The 18,267-nt window shown below is 43.0% G+C and overlaps 1 pseudogene across 1 annotated transcript in view; it reads left to right on the top strand.

The window, feature by feature from the left end:
- The window catches only part of LOC308334472 (cadherin-22-like), a 129,434-nt pseudogene that overhangs the window by 45,389 nt on the left and 65,778 nt on the right, over positions 1-18,267 (top strand). Inside the window, exons 4-6 of the transcript in view lie at positions 3,163-3,518; positions 14,569-14,836; positions 17,968-18,104. The product of the transcript in view is annotated as a cadherin-22-like (transcript). The remainder of the gene's footprint in view (positions 1-3,162; positions 3,519-14,568; positions 14,837-17,967; positions 18,105-18,267) is intronic.

Raw genomic sequence — 18,267 nt, 5'->3', positions numbered from 1 at the left:
ATTGGGATAGGCAATGTTAAATGAATATGTTTTTAAATTGGACTTCCTAATGCAACCTGGAATATTATTCCAAGTGTGGGGTGCATAATAGTAAAATGCTGCTTCACCGGGTGAACTATTAGTAAATAGTAGGCCAGCCCACAATATGTAATATTGATAATATAGATTGTTTTCCTGATCTGTCCTATGCTTCATGTAGTGCGGTACTGCAGTGCTGTACCCGACAACTGAAATTCCCCTGTGGGACCAAAAAAGATCAAAATATAATATAATATCTAATCCGAGGGTCGTTGAAATTAAAAAGGTTAAGAATCACTGTCTCTGTAAAGACATCTCTCACATGTTTGATTGTTATGACAGTATATCGAGGCGTCTTTCTTTGTTTCTTTCTCGGTAAAGAAAATTCTCCCAGGGATTGTTTTGTTATGATGGTATTGTGTATGAAGGCAATTCCACTCACCAGATCATGTGTTTTTTTTTCCAGAGACAGTATAATTAATTGAACAAAAGCAAAACACTTCCACTTCATGGTCGGCTGTGCATTCACAGACCAAGTTCTGTTGAGGAAGACTTCATGGTCGGCTGTGCATTCACAGACCAAGTTCTGTTGAGGAAGAAATAGAGCTATCGTCATTTACATTTTCATGCTCACTTTTTTTCCCTTTCCTATGTAGGCTAGCTTTTTTCGAGTTCCTTAATAGCTAGGGTTTTGGCGTTTTTGACATCCACACTGGCTTCCCCTGTGCCGTGTACGTTAATTTGCAGTCAGCATGGGAGACATATAATGAATATAAATCCTGTAACGGAATTTTACATTCAAATGTATTGAATAAAATTCAATGCAGGGAGTTAAGGTTGAGTTGGGGGGGGGGGGGGGGATGCATCATAAATGCATCCCTTCTGGCTTCCTGTGGATGAAAGAGGACCATGTCATTTGCCTCCCTCCTTAGCTCCGCTGCTGCATGTACTTTTGGCTACTCGCATACAAACATGGCCCGGAGCTACTTGGGAGCCAAATGTGACTAGAATCACTGAGTTGTGTTTTCAACACAATGTGAACCTCTGGGAGGGAGAGGAGCACAAGCCCAGGAAATGCAACAATAGATTTTGACATGTAAAATCCCAGGAAACGGTAAGAATAGAAATTACCACACAGTGAAGCGGCTAGCTTCTGTTGTGCCACCGCTGTAGGGCTGGCGGTGGCAGTGTGTATGATTGCATTACTATTCCTACATGGAATGCAGTAATATTATCATGCCATGTATCTACAGTAACCCTGTTGTCCCTATTTCAGTATTTTCCAGGCATAAGTTCACGTTTATTTTCTTGTCTTTTTCAATTAAACAAAATTATTTTCATAGCCTACTCTTTGAATGGTCTTTCACTTGAAACATTCCACATACATTATGCTTTTTTCATCCGGTTCCAATTACCTAAACGGCAATCCTGGGCACGACTCTCTCTTTGCCAACCTGGGGAGAGCCCCGAACTGAGCTCATGCTTCCTTCAATGCACGAGGGGTGATTAGGCCGCTTTTCATTACCTGACAAGGGGGAGTTTCCATGGTAGGACATAACTCGTGGAAGGAACATGTTATCACAACCAGTTATTTTCCTCCATCAGGTGCCTCAGCTGACTATATATTGTTTTTATGTATTTTATATATATTTTTATCCCACGATTTTGCAACCCATGTTGCGGACTGACCTTATGCTTCCTTCTATGCATGAGGAGTCCAAGCTGCTTCTTTTCACCTGACAGGGGGAGTTTCCCTGGCCGGACATAGCGTGTGGAAGGAACACGTTATTCCGACCAGTTCCTTTCCCCTCCATCACGCGCCCCGGCTGGGGGGAGGTAGCTATAGAAACCAGAATTACTGCATGTTTTTGTGAGGGTACCCACCCTAGGGGACACAGGGAGAACATGCAAACTCCACACAGAAAGGCCCTTTCGCCAACCCCGCCTCGGGTATTGGCACTGATGACGCAGAGGAGAGAACACGCCCCCCAGCGCCCACAGCGTCCCCAGCGGGAATCGAACGCAGGACCTTTGAGCTGTGACAGCACTACCGACTGTGCCACCGTGCCCCCTTGTATAGGTTATATTGTATTCACATACTATTGGACAAAATAACATTTTATTCACAACAGAAGATTAGAGGTTACAATAGAGCTTCTATGTCTTAATGCCCTGATGTTTTATATAAAGCACTTTGAATTGTCTTGTTGCTGCAATGCGCTGCTATAGAAACCTGCCTTGTCTGTCCATGCCTACAGAAATTAAAGTTGACATTACTTTTTTGATATAGACATCTACAGTACAAGCTCACAATGCATATATACATTGTGATGTCTTGTGAGCTTATACATGTTGCTGTTTGTCAATCAACCATATATACAGAGCTTACCGGTATTATGCCATCATACTGTCACACTAAAATGCAAAACTAAAAACATGGAGCTGAAATTCCCCCCATTCTTCTCCTGTGCCTTAGTCACAATGTCAGCAATGACATCCCCAGCTGCCTGCGATTGGACAGGGCAACCTGACCTGAGTGCTGCTACTGTAGTTAGTCCACATAGTGGGTCAGTCACAGCGACCAATACACTGCAGTCATCTTTTCACAAATATCCAATTTCTGGAAGCATGCAGAGGATTGGATTGTTCTTTCTTTTCAAATTCTGCAGAACTCTTTTCTCTCTTTGAAGTGTAAGACCGGTGTGGCTTAACGCAGTAGAGAGCCTGTTTTCAACTCAGCACAGAGCCTGTTGAAATGCAACTACTGAATGTGCTCCCTGGGCAGATTAAGGGAAGCCATTGTGATTGTTTTGTCTACCGACTCCACTGCTTGCACTGTAGAGGTGCATCCTGACACAGGCTTTGCTTTCACCGTAGAGCAGTTGTCATGGAGCTTAATTCTCGCAGAGGCAGGCCTTCATTCCGTTGCCTATATATTATTCATTTAAATACAGCCCAGTCCTATAATGGTATAAGCACTGGGGGGGAAGGGAGGGAGGCGCATCGCTCTGAGCTCACTCGGGGGGTGATGGTGCGATGCCGGTTGATACATGCTCCGTCACCGCAATGACTGCAGGCTCTACGTTTTAATTAAGCTTGCCGCCTAAGCCTCCTCCGCTCCTGTATCCTCCTCCTCAACGGTAGCTTTGGGCTCCACCTCCTCCACGGTAGCTTTGGGCTCCATCTCCTCCTCCACGGTAGCTTTGGGCTCCATCTCCTCCTCCACGGTAGCTTTGGGCTCCACCTCCTCCACGGTAGCTTTGGGCTCCATCTCCTCCTCCACGGTAGCTTTGGGCTCCACCTCCACCTCCTCCACGGTAGCTTTGGGCTCCATCTCCTCCTCCACGGTAGCTTTGGGCTCCACCTCCTCCTCCACGGTAGCTTTGGGCTCCACCTCCACCTCCTCCACGGTAGCTTTGGGCTCCATCTCCTCCTCCACGGTAGCTTTGGGCTCCACCTCCTCCTCCACGGTAGCTTTGGGCTCCATCTCCTCCTCCACGGTAGCGCTTTGGGCTCCACCTCCTCCTCCACGGTAGCTTTGGGCTCCATCTCCTCCTCCACGGTAGCGATTTGGGCTCCACCTCCTACACGGTAGCTTTGGGCTCCACCTCCTCCTCCACCTCTTCCCCCCCTTTTTCCACCACCTCCTACTCCTCCTCCTCCTCCTCCACGTCCGAAACGGACCTGCCCAGCTTCGTACACACGGATCCTCTTGCCATCCACTTTCTTTTTGTCCATTTGCATCGCACACTCGGCTTCTCTTGGGTTTACGAACTTCACAAAGCCGTAGAAACGAGACGACGTGCTCTTGTTTGTGATGACATAAGCGTCGCGAATGGTTCCGTATTCTTCGAAGGCCTTCGCCAACGACACATCTGTTGTCTTGGAGCTCAGCCCTCCGATTAACAGATTGCCCTTGTTGTCGCCTTCTGCACCACTGAATACGTTGATGTCCTTGTCGTCGTCGTACACCTCGCTTGGTATATGTTTGTCCATCTGTTCAAATGCAGACTTCTTCTCAAAGGGATCCACACTGATCCCCCTGTCAGTGACACCCGGAATTTTTTTTCCAGCCATGGCTTTCATCGCATGCTGGTGTGGTAAGGTGGTATTGCTTAAGGTAGCCAACTACGCCACCTGGGGAATTGCGCCCCAGGAGATATTTACTAAATGCAATACTGGACACCCGGAGCACGTAATGACTCCCAAACACAGGTTCAATATACAGTATAATTAGGCAAGGCAGAAACGTGTGTAACCAATATACAAAAGGCTTTATTAAAATACTTAGTTTCAACAATATAAAAGTTATAAAATCAAGTAGGTATTTCATGTAGCAAGAATACAGTTCAATAAATAAGGTCTAAAGTGCTATACGGGTTATAAAGTGCTAGAGCATGGATATATATTATATATATGTGTAGCACCCCAACAGCCTGGCTAACTGGGGTGTGTTTGAGTTCGTAATAATGGACCCAGACAACGTGTTAAACCAAAAGGGAAAAAAGCACTTTAATTGTTTTTTGTCTTTTTTAGTTTTTATATCTATGAAGAAATCCCTTTTTTTTTAAAGTGAAAGTGTTTTTTACTAAAGTAACAAAAATCGTAAACAAAATAAATAAAGAAAAGAAAAGACAGATCGTTATAAAATATTAGACAAGGCTTATTGACCTTCTAAACTAATACAATACACAATACTCAAACTATTAACAACTATCAAATATAGCTGGTATACTTATGTGAACTCTTTGACAACACAAAATGAAAAATAATATCTAACCCAATTCCTTTCAATTGTTTGCAAACCTAAACTGTTCCCTATCTCTCTCCCTGACTATGAAACCCAAAGGTGTTTGTAAAATGACCTTCTACCCATGAACTTAAACCATAACACTGAACCTTAGATTGAATGGGACGTTACGTGTAAGACAGACTGTGGGCCCACACACACACGCACGCACGCATTCACACACACACACACACACACACACTACGTTGCAGGCCTGTGCGTCGTCACTCCCGCGATGCGATGATTCTGGTCCCCGCAGCAGCTCCAAACTGACACAGTTCAACTCACAGTTTGTTGTAGACTCAGTACTGGCAATGCACACGTTTCAAACGGCAACACAAGCTGGGCTCCCGGGACGGAACAGTCCTCTCCAAGCCGACGTCTCGACAATCGCGACTAGTTGTTCTCCGTCCAGTAGACTCCACGCTCGCAATAACAAACGCTGAACTCTCTCGTCCACAACGTTTGCGCACCGTAAACGTCTCTTACACTACACGCACATGATGTCCAACAGTAAACATATCCTGGAGTTTGACAGAAAACGTCGGTAACAAACTATTTAAATGTTTTGTACAGTTCTTAAATCTTTCTCTCTCCAAAAACGTCTCTCCTCGTTTCTCCTCCTTTTCCTTCTCCTCTCCACTTCCTCCTTCCTCTCTCTCGCCTCCTCCTCCCTCAAACCCACAGCCAATTGCCGTCGGTGGTACTCACTAAAACCTTTATTGTCCAATCTTGAACACCCACACATACCCACATTCACACAACATAAAACCACACTCCGTAGTCTTTGCTTAATTCTTATTAAAGGATTCAGTTTAACCCCTTGTTTCCCACCCGGGCTACATATGCAATACACAAATACATATATCACTCATTCTTGAGATGAGGGACAAAAGTGGAAAAAACATGTCCCACACATAAGAGCCTTATTTTATGTAAAAAATAAATTAATTCATAAAAATAAAAGCACTTGCAAAGTTAAGTGTTATACAGTTGTGTATTATTATGCCCTTAATTTCATTATAATTGTTTTCATATTCCATCTGAATTAGTTAAAAGCAGGCCCTGTACCCAAAAAGGCCTGTATTTAGCCTGTCCCCAGCAAGTGGCCACAATTTCAAACTGCCAAAAAAGTGTCTAATACTGTCACAATCACATAAATATACATACTAAATTAAAGTAGATTGTCAACAACATAGCAAATAATATACACAGTTAATTTTAATTTATATTTTCTATTAAATATCTCATATCAAATGTTCGTCCCACGTCTCCGTCAACTCCGTCAGGTTTTTTTAAAAGTCTTAAATTAATCAGAAAATATTGTCGACAGATTTAGCCTGAAGACTCCTTTTCCAAGTCCCATTTATATTTGTTGCAACAGTGGAGTACCTGGTCTGACAAGCATTCAATTGTTTGATATTTTAAACAAACAATGTTGATAACAATGTGGTCACAGCTTTTACATGTCAACTCCGTCAGGACATTATTATGATCTTTGTTAAGAATTCCAAAATAATGTTTATTATTTTAGTTTAGGGGTTAGGTTTAGCTAACAAAATTAAGCAAAAACAAAATGGCTACATTGTACTAAAGAGGGTTAAGATGAAAACAAATGCCATTTTGTCAACTCCGTCAGACGTCAACTCCGTCAGATTTTGTGTCTGACGGAGTTGACGTGTATCTGACGGAGTTGACAAAAGTGTTCCTAAAACAATAACATTATTGTTTTTGAATAATGGGCAGTATTCTAATTTGGCACACAGTTAGAGCATGCCTTAAGGAACATTTTTGGCTATGGGGCCATCACAGATTTGTCTCGTGGTGACCATGGCAGCCATATTACAAAAGAGCCGCCACCTGATGTTATTTTACAATAACTCAAGTTCTACACCACCTAGGATCTTGATTCTGGTGACTAAGACCTCATTTTCAAGGATGAGGGATACAGTGGTACAATTTAGACTTTCCCTGTGACCATGGCAGCCATTTTTCAAAATGGCCGCCACCTGCTGTTATTTTACAATAACTCAAGTTCTACACCACCTAGGATCTTGATTTTGGCGACTAATCATACATTTTAAAAGATGAGAAATACAGTGGTACTATTTAGATTTGTCCTGTGACCATGGCAGCCATTGTTTTTCAAAATGACCACCAACCTGCTGTTATTTTACCAATAACTCAAGTTTTAGACCACCAAGGATCTTGATTCTGGCGACTAATCATTACATTTTCAAGGATGAACTTTCTCTGGGAGAGGTAAGGGCTTATTTCAGGTGCAGGTTGAGTTTCTACTGACAGGACATTAAAAGGAGGTGGGCTTTCTGGCCTTTGACTTGCCCCTTTCAGGTACAGATGCACAGTTTGACTTCACTGGCCACTGCAGGGAACTGTGGGGGAGAAACTTTGGTCTCTTGACACCCCGATTAGGTTCAGGGTTTTTTTTGGTGGAGACTTGCCTTTCATGACATCTTTGCTGCAGCAGTTGATCTCCTTACTGCCAGTGGTGGCACACTCTGGGTCTCTGGGGCATTGTATCTTGGTGGCCTCCTGCCAGTGTTTCTCCATCCTTCTCCTGAGCTCTGTGTTCTGGGGCTCTGTTATAGTCAACTTACATTGTCTTGGCTGGAGATTGCTTTCCTGCAGGGTCCAGCCCAGTCTTGTGCAGATGGCTGCTGGCCCACCTGGAGGCCCCAACCTCACTTCTTCGGTTGGTGTGATTAGGTGGGGTGGTCTTCCCCAATCAGGATGAGGGGTTTGACCCTTTCAAACGGCAGTCTGGCCAAGTGTCTGTATTTAGTTGTGAGTTTAGATACAGGATACGATTGCTCACCCAGCCCCAGGTGACATGAGGTGAAGGCTCCTTTGATTTGGTAACATTGCTTTGGTTGACATGCTGGGGACACGGAGAAAGACACTGATGCCTTCAGTGTCTGCACATCCTGCCTGATGGTCCTGAAGCCAAATCTTCTGTCTTCAGTCTTTCCCTCACTGTTCACTGCTCACTGTTCACCTCACCGAATTTAGCCCAAGGAGTTTGACCCCTAGTTTGGCCATAGACCCCCTAGTTTGGCCATAGCCACTTGCCCAAAGGTGCCGACATGTGCTGACCTCATCACATCTGTGATGATGGCTATGGCCGTTTTTAGCCAACGTAGTGTTTTTTGTGCAAAACTAATGCTTGGAATGGATCCAGAATCATGAAAAGCCCCTAGTTTGACATGCCACATGCTACTTAAAGCATAATGAAATTTAGAACATTTAGCCTTATATTGGTTGTTGATGGTACCCAACTTTCAGCAGCTGTCAAACATGCCCCTAGGGTGGTCAAATAGAAACCAATGTGGGATATGTTAGTAGACACCTTTACAAACATTGGTGAAGAAAATTCTTGGTAAGAAATGTATTCACAGATTTTATATTATTCTGATAATATTCCCTGAGTAAATTGGTAAAATAATAGCAGGTCCACCATTTTTGAAAATGTCTACCATCCATGGTCACAGGATAAATCTAAATAGTACAACTGTATTCCTCACCCTTGAAAATGTATGATTAGTCACCAGAATCAAGATCCTAGGTGGTGTAGAACTTGAGTTATTGGGAAATAACAGAAAGTTGGCGGCCATTTTGAAAAATGTCTACCATGGTCACAGGACAAATCTAAATAGTACCAATGTATCCCACATCCTTGAAAATGTATGATTAGTCACCAGAATCAAGATCCTAGGTGGTGTAGAACTTGAGTTATTGGGAAATAACAGAAAGTTGGCGGCCATTTTGAAAAATGGCTGCCATGTTCACAGGGCAAATCTAAATAGTACCACTGTATTCCTCATCCTTGAAAATGTGGGATTAGTCACCAGAATCAAGATCCTAGGTGGTCTAGAACCTAAATCAGTTAAACTTGTCAACTCCGTCAGATGTTCGTCAACTCCGTCAGACGTTCGTCCCGTGATGTTTTTGTTAATTTCCAAAGAAATAGAAAATTTGCTGTCAAATCTTTTGTGCTTATGTATTGAAACACCAACTGAAATGATACGTAATGATGATTTTTTTTTTTTTTACATGGTTTTCATGTTATAATATTGAAAATAAAGGTTGAAATGACGGTTTTGAGAAATTGGATATTTCATAATAGTGTGATATTGGAACAAAATAATATTAAAAGATTTGTATTACTTAACTTGATTACTGAAAGCCATTATAAGATAACTGAGGACTTTATATTATTGTTGAAATGATAAAATTCAATTAAAAGGGATTTTAGTGTGTCTGACGGAGTTGACATGAATCAGGTATTAAGTGCATAAATGTCCCATTTTAGAAAGAAATGTTATGCGAAAAACCTGTTCCTTCTCAAGATTGGTAGTTGAGACCTGTGTCTACAAATACATCTATTTGATTTGAATGTATCTTAAAAAAAAAAAAAATCCAGTTTGAAAAAGGTTTTGTCCCTTATCTCAAGAATGGGTGATATATAGAATCCGTATGCACTTCAGTTGAAGGTCGGATGCAGGATAATAATGACAGTACTCTCGCTCTGGCCTATAGTGGGCCTAGTTGTATCCAGTTTAGGTGTAATATATATAATACAGCACTAAGTATCTATATATATATACACAAGCAAGGATAGAGAGGAATATGTTATAATACAGGAGGAATATAGATGACGCCCGCTATGGGCTACAATCAACAGGGCACCGTGCGCCTTCTCAAACACTGCGGTCCGAGTGTGGGTGGAATGGTTAGGTACAGCAAAGCAGCAGGTGTGGTGCCAGCCCTGAAAGCACAACGGCTGTATTAAAATACTACTCTTATACTACTAGTCACTGAGGCAGGAACAGCGAGACACACAAACTCACCCGCGTTAATGAGACCAACGTGCGCCGGCGTTGTACTCACTGCAGCGGTAGCCAGGTAATAGTATAACTGTAAACAACAAAAGTCCATGTTTATACTCCCATGGCATCACAGACACCAAATTAATATAAATACTGCGGAGAGGGAGGAACACCAACCTAGGTAGCGTGGTGTTGCTTCACAACACACCAAACAGGACCCAGGAAGGGGTGAGTAGTCAGCCATTAAGTGCAGGCGATCGTAACAGCAACGTATAGAAACATACCTGCACTGAAGTGCGGACCAACACGCTGTCACCCGAGGGACAGCTTTGTGGAGGATGATCGCCTCAATGCAGGAGGAATAACTCCTGGCCGTGGTACGTGTGGCAGTGCACACACCAGCAGTGTGGCAGAGAGAGACTGACAGCTGACAAACACGGCCGACACGTCACCTTATAAAGCCAGCTGGGACACTAATCAAGCCCTAATCAGTGGGCGGAGGACGGGCCGTGACGGCGTGGGAACGCTCACGCCCATCCTGCCACACTGGCAAGCATTTTGGTCTGTGACCTCCACAAATCCGTAGAGCTCATGACGTCCCGATGAGTTGAAAAAGACATCACAATTGATGACATTGTAATCCTGGAATGCATCCGACAGTCCCTGTTGGTCCACTTTTTTTTGGTCAGGTTTCCGATAAACAGCGTGTTCGACTTGTTTACGTCTCTTGGGAGACCATATCCCAAGAGACGTCCAAGTACATTTTTAACCTGTTATTTAGTGTTCTATTTTACAAGGCTATAATGTTTACTATTATTTTAAGTGCTATTATAAGTGCTTGTAACAGAATTATAATTAGATTGGATCCATCGGAACAAATGAGCATTGCGCCTGTCGCAGACATGCGCGGAGATAGTTAATTCAGGAAACCTCAGTGCGGTCGCTGCCGGCCGTTATTGGGCCGCTTCAGCATCACGCTCTCATTCACATGATTCACTCAGCCAATCACACACTCACTCCATCTTCATACCGGCTATTTAAACTGGAAGGGTTTGCACTCCTCCTCCTGCTTGCTTGCTTGCTGCGCTGCTGTATACAACCTGCTGCTCACCCTCCTCCACCCCAGCTACCACCTGTCGTTTTTGGCTCTATACTGTTTAGGTACGGGGGATTCGGAGTCCCTATGGTCAGGACTGATGTGCTTGATCTGAGTACCTAAAAAAGCAGATCCAATACATCGCCAAACCAATGAGCAAAGAATGTGTGAGGATGTGTTCACACAGTCTGCCTGTTATAAAGAAAGAGCGACACCTAGATTGCTTTTTTCTGCTGAAAAAAGGGGGGAGGGTTGCAACAGAAGAACAGAAATTAAAATCATGTGGATCTCGGGAACCAGATGGGAATGGTGTTTCCCCAGTGATAGGGTTAGTAATGGTCGATCTAACGGGAGGTCAAACCAATGACATGTTACCGCCCTCAACTGGGTAGTGGTCCTACAGAACCGCAGCCAGAAGTGCCAGTGTTTGAAATGGATTGGAACACTTCACCAGTATCACCACTCCTTGGCTTTCTCCCCCCGGTGGACATCTGGAAAATGATTAAATAGTTTGCATTGGCAAACAAAAGTAAAGATGATGGGGCTTCTTTTACCCGCCTCTGAAGTCTGCAAAAACAGACAGGCAATTAGAGGAGTATAGCTCAGCTGGCCCCTATGGGCTCTGAGTTGAATGTTAGACCCGCCAGATCAGTGATTTATTTTTAAGGGGCGCTAGCCCCTTCCATAAACAGCTTTTGTCCCCACACGTCTCAAGATTTACCATTGACCACGGTACGAGAATTCCGGTCAAATGTATTTCTCGTATATAGTGACTATATAACTATATAGACTATATAAACGAGCAAATCAGCTAACCAATCACAGGCAACAGGCATTCTGATTGGCCAATGGCCAGTACGAGATGATGATGTAAGAGCTGATAGTTCCACTAAATATGACGTAAATTAAACATCAACACTTTAAACGCCATTGACATTGAAGGGAAACTATTACATATTGAATGTTGTTTTTTAAACATTGTATCATGGTTAAATGATAATAACATAAATTGATGTACGATAACAAGAGCGTCCCTCATTTCACACATTTTGTTTTTACCACGGATCGCCACTGTTTGTTTACATCATCCCCCAACATGCTTTGACATCATTTGTCCCAGAGAGAGAGAGAGAGAGAGAGAGAGAGAGAGAGAGAGAGACTTTATCTTGTGGGGCACTAACACCACTGACTGGCCCAAATACTGTCAGAGAAAATCATTGTATATTAATGCTGTTGTTTTTATATTGTTAAGCACTTTGTGACACAAAGGTGACAAAAGGTGCTATATAAATAAAGTGTATTATTATTATTATTATTAATGCATGCATGTGCTGGTTCAACACTCAACCCATAACTGGCTATCAAGTGATGGGAACTGATGTCTGGCCCGGTACATGGGACTCTACAGAGGTCTGAATCAATATTCAAGAGAGTGACACTGATGTTTTGTTTTAGCCTCACAGCTCTTGTGGTAATTATACAGATTTAGTTTAGTGAATTAAGATCATCTTAGGTGCCATAATGATATTAATTCCATGTAAGTACAACATCTACGACTCATACATTGTATTTATTTCTTTCACACTGTGTCTAAAACATTACTCTTAGGGCTAATTGCATATTGTTGAATGACGTGTCATGCCAGTTCGGTCAAGACTAATATTGACCTTATGCTGTTTTCATTCAATGTATATCATTAGCCTTTGACCTCTTAGCTTAGGCCCTCCTCCACATTTTTCTATACACAAATGTGTTTCTGCCTAATTACATGATGCACACACAAAAGAGAAGACGCGCTCAATGTACAGTATGGCACCTTTGTTTATTGTCTTTCAGTGACACAGCAAGGCTCTTCTCAATCGCAGACACATTAGCATCACTTGGTATAGTCCACACTGAATAACCTCTGGCTTATGAATAAAACATTGTTATTATTCCCTTTCTAAGGATGGCAATGTCGGTCCATTGGTTGCATGTCGGCCCGTCCATACCTCTCTCTCTGTCCAGTAGGGCTGACAGCTTGTTTATTTCTTTACCTCTCCACAGACAGTCTCATTTTAAAGTAACACAATTGTTTGTTACAGTTGGCTGATTTGTGTCTAGAGTCTGGGGGGCTCATTTCACGAAGGTTATTTGTGAGTATGTTTCTCCAAAGTCCAAAGCGCTCTACAATTGATTGATTGATTACTTTATTAGTCATGGATATAGACAACTCGTGGTACATTCAGACATTAAAAACAACTGGGAACTGGCTAAACGGCAAAGATTACTTTCCCATGCAAGGTCAGTGGAATTAATCAAACAAAAACATAATGATTAATTGATGCTTCACTGCGTTACAGAGTGTTTAAAAATGTGGAAGACATTTCATCTTTTTTCAGCAGATCCATGCGCCACCCCCGCAAAATAATGTGCTTGAATATGTAAACCAGTTCCTATATGTACACTACAGTGTTGTGAATGAACCCTGGCAGACAGTACTGAACGTCTTACTGACATGGATTGACAGTTTTAGCATATAGCACTATTAACACTCAAACCTGCCAGAGATATAGTAGTGCATAACCCCTGACAGGAACTCAATAGGAGCTGTCAGTGCAGCTAACAGCAATGGCATAATGTTATACAGTAGTATGTTCAACATGAATTGTCTATGTGAGAACGGTCTGATACTCTGAGAGTTGTGTGAACTGGATGGTATGCTGTTAACATATTGACCACAGACCTCGCTTAACTCACCCTGATCCCGTTGATCTCGTGTGTGTTGATCTTCTGCGCCTGCTTCTTTCTTTGTCTGTTCTGTCTCATCTTCTCCACATGCACTCTCCCTCTAACCTCACCCTCCACCTTTCCTCTTCTTCCTCGTAACACCTTCCATCACTTATTTATTTTCCTTTCCTCCTGTAAGACTTACCCGGGGTCACCAACCAGAGATTGCTTCTTATTATCAATGGTAGTCTATCTATGTGATATGCAGACATACACTGCATGCCCACTGGGAGGTTCCATAAGCCTTCTACACAATTAGCACAGATATGTAATTGCCGCCATAATATTGATACTTGATGAAATACTCAATGAAAATGGCACACTAGAAATGTGTCTCCCTGCATGGAAGGGCTGATGCCTGAGGCTGGACTCACACATGCGTTCATCCAACGTGTCTGAAACACAGAGACTCGCGTGGTAGTGTGGCGGCAGCGATTACAATTTAGGCATTTAGCAGACGCTCTTAATCCAGAACGATTTACAGTAAGCAAGAACAACACATACATATAGTCATCAAGCAAACTAAGAACCTAACATGCAGTAGAATATCTGTACAATGACTATGAGTATATACACTATAGAGTGCTATGTATACATAATATGCCATCTATAAGATCATTTTGGCTGGTTAAAAACCAGGGTAACAGCGATGTCACCGCAACATGTCAAAGGCAGATCAGGGCATAATGTAAGTAGGCATGTACAGGTATACTGTATTACCGTATTATCGTGGCATATAGTGTCATGGTATTTCATTATTTATGTATGCATAATATGTGCATACATAAATAATGGAAGCGGGTGCCCTTACTGGGCTGGATTCAAGACACCTGACTTGTGTCTGAACACAGCTTTGATGGATGTGTTCCGCCTACCTCTGCCCCACCCCCTCCTGGTGCTGCGGCCATCTTGAAAACTGAACACAATATAAACAAAGGGAGAAGGGTGGGGGGGCTGAGAAAGGCCCCTTATTGTTTGGGAGTCCACGTCATGCGACCTCCACACGACCCCCCTCCTTGATGCCTCCACCTTGTTTCATTCATCTCCAGACCCTGGACTCCACACGACCACCCTCCTTGATGCCTCCACCTTGTTTCATTCATCTCCAGGCCCTGGACTTTGAGAGCAAGCGCACGCACAACGTGGTGGTGGAGGCGGTGAACAAGCACGCGGACCCTCGCGTCGTGGACCTGGGCTCCTTCCGGGACCAGACCATTGTGCGCGTGTGAGCGCGTCGGACGAGGACGAGCCGCCTGCCTTCCGTCCGGCAGAGGAAGATATTAGAATATTTTACGAGACTAAAAATGTCGACCATCTGTAAAGTATATAAATGTATGCAGTCAATATTTGGTCTGGGCTACTTTTGAATAAATTATTTCATCAAGGTGTGGCATGGAGGTGATCAGCCTTTTTCACTGTTGAAGCCCAGGTTTGCTTTGATAACAGCCGTAAATGTATTTGTATTGTTGACACCTTCCTCTTGACAATACAACCTAGATTCTCTGTGGGGTTCAGGTCAGGCCAGTTGGCTGGTCAGTTAAGCACAATAATATACCATGGTCAGTTACTAGTAGTTTTGGCACTGTGGGCAGGTGGCCAAATTGAGATGGAAAGGAAAGCTTTGATCTCCATATTAGTGATCGACATAGTGATCGATATGGTTTTTGGCCGATATATCCGATCACCGATTAGTGTACGATCAAAAAGCTGATAGCCGATATTATGAGCTGATATGAATTTTTACTGTAACATAAATTCCAACACAAGAATTCCTTTAAATGCATTGGAGAATATTTATCGCTTATAAAAAAGGAAGTGCAAGAAGCACCAACATCTTTTCAGTAACACTTCCCCCCCTCCATCAAATGCAGCTTTTCTTTTAATTCAAGTGCAACATTTTTTCAATCTTTATCTATCTATCTATCTATCTATAATTAATTGCATTTTTATAGCCCCAAAAAGGCCTCTGCCCGGCCTCTGGACCGGGCCCATGCCCAGCGTCCATATATGGAGCTGGTCTGTTCTGACCTCACAGCACTCCATATTAGGGCATGCCTGACACAGAAGACAGAACTCCTCAAGCTGGCTGCATATACTCCCTATTTGGGCATGCCTTACAAAGAACTCCATATATGGGCATAAAAGGGAGACAGACATAATATCTGGGTGGGGCATTCATTTCTAACTTGCATCGTTCCAAGTAGGTCAGTGCCCATGGGCTGTAGAGGCCCTACGGGCACCGTTCTAGTTTATCAAAATGTGTGATCTACAAGCCCACAGCACATTGCAGCATGACATGTTGAGAGCTTGTAGATCTGCTGCCCAAACTCTCCAAAGCCATGTGACCTTGTTGTTTTTACTCCACCACTGAAATTTGCCACCTTCAAGATCACTGGCCACTTTTTTAATGCATGTAGAATTTCATTCATTTTCATTTTATAGCAATAAAAGACAATATGTCTCAAAACACTGGCCAACAGTAAAATGATTGGTAACTAAATTAATATGAATTAGAAATTAAGACTGACGATGCTACTGATTGGTTCATTCTTCATTGGCTTGCAGTTAGTTATTGCATATAGCCAAAATGCAATAATCATATTAGGCTGGTCAGGATGGGGGAAAAACGTTGTCCTTCAGTTGGCTGGCACACGCGCACGCACGCACGCACACACACACACACACACACACACACACACACACACACACACACACACACACACACACACTCTCTCTCTGTGACTCTGTCCCTCTCACGTGTGGATTTTATTTTGGTTAATTGAAGATGAAAACAGCAAAGCTTTTTATGGTTACAAGGTTAGTAGCCTATAATCCTTTCTCCTCCCTGCAGTCAGTGCAGTGGCCCTCTCTCTGACTCTGTGTGTGTGTGTGTGTGTGTGTGTGTGAGAGAGAGGAGACGTCAGTACAGAGTGTGTGACACACACGGCCGTGGCCGATTATCGGTCGATCACTACTCCATATATGAAGCTGACCTGTTCTGACATTCCATAATCCATATGTTGATCCTTGTCTCCCTTTTGACTGATACCTGTCCATTTAAACTCTAGACGGGCCTTCCCCAAAGTCACCCAGCAGGCTGCTGTCACCCAGGCGGTTATGTTGATCTGACCCCCCATGCCAAAGTGTCAGCACTCTCCAGTAGTCTGCTGTCACTCAGGCGGATGTGTGCACGCGACCTCGCTTCTCGCCGTCAGGCGTCCTACTGGTTTACTATAATTAGTGTAATATAGTATACACTATATTCTATATTGTGTGCACGTCCGGTCATTTGTGCTGCGTGCTTGTGTTTACTAATAGAATATTGACATTTGTATTATAGCCTCTTGAAACTGAAATGCCTCTTTGAACCTTGATATGCTGTTATTATTCTGCTGTTGTAATTTTGTAATTACGTAATTATGCTGTCAAAATTTGGTGGCTTTAATTAGTACAGTTGCAGATCTACTGTAAGCTTGTACTATTTTCAAAAAGCCTAAGTATAAAATAGGGCTTAACTGGTCAGTGTATGTTTTGTAATAATAATCCAAATACTCAAGTAAAGCACTTACTTAAATACAGTACTTGAATTACGTACTTGTTTAACATACTTGTTCCACCGCTGGACACAACTACATTGTAAGTGAAACAGAGTGGATAACTTGTGGATAACACTTGGACAGCGCCACTATAGAGAAAGCACAGATATGAGAGCTGCACAGGTGTTGACTACGCTACGCTGTGGACTGTGTTTCAAGTGTTGAAAGCATCACTCCTCTCAAATGAATGGTATTTGAGAACAGTACATATTAATAATACTACAGTGTACTGTAACTGTGGCTCTCATACGATGGCTGCGTAGGTGGTGTGACTGTGAGGAGCCTTTGTGGGAGAGATATTTAAAAAGCTGCCGTTGCCCTCGCTGGTTTAGGTTTAGGTTCAGCCAGAATACTGTAGTAGAAAGGAGAACATTGGACAGGGGAAATAAACAGAAAACCGTCATTGGGTTTTCTGTAGACTTCACAGTGATGTGTTTTGATTTTGCTGGAGCGCATTTTAAAGTCTGCTTTCTTGCTCCGGGGTGGGCAGTGAGTAAACTAAGCAGGGTCGCACACACTGTCACAGCTTTCCAATAAACGCACTGTAACAGATGATTCTTTTTATCCATTTTCTTTGGTGGGTATGTTTTTATTTCTCTTTTTCTCTCTCTCTCTCTCTCTCTCTCTCTCATCATTAAATATTTTTTTACAAGTTGCTCCCGCTCAAAGTAACCTGATATCAACTCAGTCCTTAGATAACCCAAAAATAATAAGTGAGAAGAAAAGAAAAAAGGACTATTCATTAAATGTCGCAGAATTGGAATTTCACTTGTAAAAGTATTGTGCATCATACTTTTACTGTCTCTCTGTGTGTGTGTGTGTGTGTGTGTCTCTCTCTGTCTCCGGTTACAGGTTTTCCATTGATCACAGCACGGACCAGGAGAAGATCTTCCATATTGATCCCGTATCAGGTGCTATCACTCTGGGCAAGGTCTTGGATCGAGAGACTGCAGGCTGGCACAACATCACAGTGACTGCAGTGGAAGCAGGTGAGAGACTGCAGGCTGACAGGCACAACATCACAGTGACTGCAGTGGAAGCAGGTAAGAGACTGCGGGCTGACACAACATCACAGTGACTGCAGTGGAAGCAGGTGAGAGACTGCAGGCTGACAGGCACAACATCACAGTGACTGCAGTGGAAGCAGGCGAG

Source organism: Protomyctophum bolini (genome assembly GCF_963924005.1).
Source record: "Protomyctophum bolini genome assembly, chromosome: 2".
NCBI classification, from domain to species: domain Eukaryota; kingdom Metazoa; phylum Chordata; class Actinopteri; order Myctophiformes; family Myctophidae; genus Protomyctophum; species Protomyctophum bolini.
The sequence above is the reverse complement of the archived record's forward strand: the minus strand, read 5'-3'. Positions and strand labels throughout refer to the sequence as shown.